Genomic DNA, 2697 nt, shown 5'->3' with positions numbered 1-2697 from the left:
GACAGACAGGTGCCAACAACTATGTAACAGCCATAACAGACTCACTAACACAGACCTTTCTTGTGCACCTCCAATTCCTCCTGCTCATGCACACACACCACACGCTCAAACTATTTCCTTTTTTATCAGCATTCAAAAACTGTCTTTGTTTGCTCTAACGTATCAGGAATGTAGAAGCAGCTGTGAAGTGTGGAGGGGGAGAAGACAAATGATAATTGTGTGCTTCACAACTGCAGCAATGTGCATGCCTTTCTAAAGGGGCCCAGGATGCACTCCCACTGCCTCGGTGGGTTCTGTCCCACACCCTGCCCCCCCATCCAGCTGCTCATAAGCTCTCAAACACCTGTTCAGCAGACACTCTTCCACAAAGCTAGTGAAGTTCAGCCATAACACCACAAATACCAGAAAGCTGTTTTGAAAGAGCCATCAAGGTCAAACCAGTAATTAGTTCTCAGAGGGCTGGAGAAAATGCATGTCATTCAAGGGCTAGTCACTAGCAGCTCTTGCCCTCTCAAAACACCCCATAAAGTGCTATGTGTTGTGTATTTCTTTTATATACAAGGTTCCTGCTGCTTCCTTCTGTTGGCTTCTGTTTCACTCTCTGCTGGCTTTTACACCTATTTTCATTCCAGCACCCAGGATTTTTAACCTAAGGTAGCTTTACCACTAGAAACAGATGAACTCCCCACCACCCTGGAAATCATCTTTTGTTCCCCACAATTTCTGAGGGGATTTGGAATGGACAGGATCTGGCATGTTTGCATTATCCCAGCAATACTTACGTTATCTTAACATTTTAGCAGCTAAAAAGATTCCTAGACACTGGTGGAGGAACGGGGGTGCGTAGGGAGCAGACCGCCCCCGGCACCACTATTCTGGTAGGGTGCCATCATGACGCCCCCCCCAGACACGTGCCGTGCACCCCTGCACACCAGGTGCCATGCCCCCAGAACGTGTGCCACGCTCCCAGGATGCGCGCCATGCCCCTGCCTGCTCTCCGCCCCCCCATAGCGGAGCATGCGGCTTCGCCACTGCTCCTAGATTGGTTTGCTTATCAATATAAACAGGAGAAGACTGTCTCAGAGCAAAGGGAAAAAGGGATGGGGAGGGAGGAGATAAAAACAAAAGTAAACTCAGGGCCAAGTTACAGGTTGTTATAATAACCAGCTGGGATGGAAACTGTTCAGATAGTCTGATGGGATGGTTGCTGCTGTGTATTAATTGAGGCACAGCCAAAGGCAATTGGTATCTCAACAGAACATCCCTGTTTCCCTTCCCTCTCTCTACTCTGCAGCCTCATGGAAGGGATCAACTAGCCACCTTGTAAGGTGCCTGGTATTCTGATCCTATTTTTTGTCAATGGAAAGGGGTAACATAGGCCGCTGCCTCAGATACCAGGTCATGCTATATGTCCATCTCACCCAGTATTGTCTACTTTGACTGACAGCAGCTCTTCATGATCTTAGGCAGGGACCTTCCATGCCACTTCCTACCTGACCCTTTTTAAAGATGCCCAAGTATTGGACTTTCATGCACCTCACAAAGTCTCCTTCCACAACCTCTCTGCTCATCTCTGGACTGTCACAGCAAGCCTATCTCATGGGTGGGGCACTTTTTATTTTACCTTTTTATGGTACTTTTAGAAAGACTTGACACATTTATGGTGGCAGAAGCTTGCAAAGACAGAAGGGTATAACTTCACTGGATATAACTTCATGAAACGAAGTGGACCTGAGCCCCAAAGAGAAAACTCTGATTTCTTCTTCATCAGCATTTCCCCCCACTTCTCTGAGCCTGAGCACAGTGACAGAGCAGCCGCTTTCCACATGGAAAAGTCCCAGTCCCAGACGGCCCCTCCAGGTAGGGCTGGGAAGGAGTCCTGCCTCAAACCTTGGAGTTCTGCGACCAGTCAGTGTAGACAGTATTGAGCAAGCTGAGGGTTCCCAGTTAAACCAGCCCTGGAGCAACAAGGACTGGACTCTTACCATAGCTCAGAGGTAGAACACTTGCTTTGCATGCAGAAGTTCCACATTCAATTCCTGGCATTGTCAGGGCTGGGAAAGGCTTCTCCCTGAAGCCCTGAAGCCCTGGTGCTGGTCAGTGTAGACAGAGTCCGAGGGTCCAAGAGTCTTCCCATGTTCTCCCTCTCTCATCACACGAGAACTCAGACATGCAGTGAAGCTGAACCTTGGAAGATAAAAGAAAGTCCTTCTTCACACAACACATAGTTAAACTATGGGACCCACGTCCACAGGAGGCAGTGGTGGCCACCAGCCTGGGTGGCTTTAAGGTGACCAGACAAATTCGTGAAGGAGAAGGCCCTCCATAGCTACCAGGCACAAGGGCTATGCTCCGCCACCACCTTCAAAGGCAGCAACGCGTCTGAATACCAATTGCTGGAAGCCACAAGAGGGCGTTTGGTTGGCCAGTGTGAGAACAGGATGAGGGGCTAGATGGGCCATTGGCCTGATCCAGCAGCTGCCTCTTCTGATGTTCTTACCAGTCTCCTAGCAAAAACTGGTATCGCACCTTGGAGCTTAGGGATAAAGATAAATGGGAAGGGAATTGGCCGATTCCTGTGGTCAGACAGAGGGAGTTGGCTGCTCCTGCAGCTCTCTGCTCTTTGTATTTCCTCCTCGTTTCCCTCCTCCTCCTCCTCCTCCTCCTCTTTTTCCTCTCCTCCCCTTTCTCCTCCTC

This window comes from Podarcis vaucheri, assembly GCF_965113315.1.
Source record: "Podarcis vaucheri genome assembly, chromosome: 13".
NCBI classification, from domain to species: Eukaryota; Metazoa; Chordata; class Lepidosauria; order Squamata; family Lacertidae; genus Podarcis; species Podarcis vaucheri.
The sequence above is the reverse complement of the archived record's forward strand: the minus strand, read 5'-3'. Positions refer to the sequence as shown.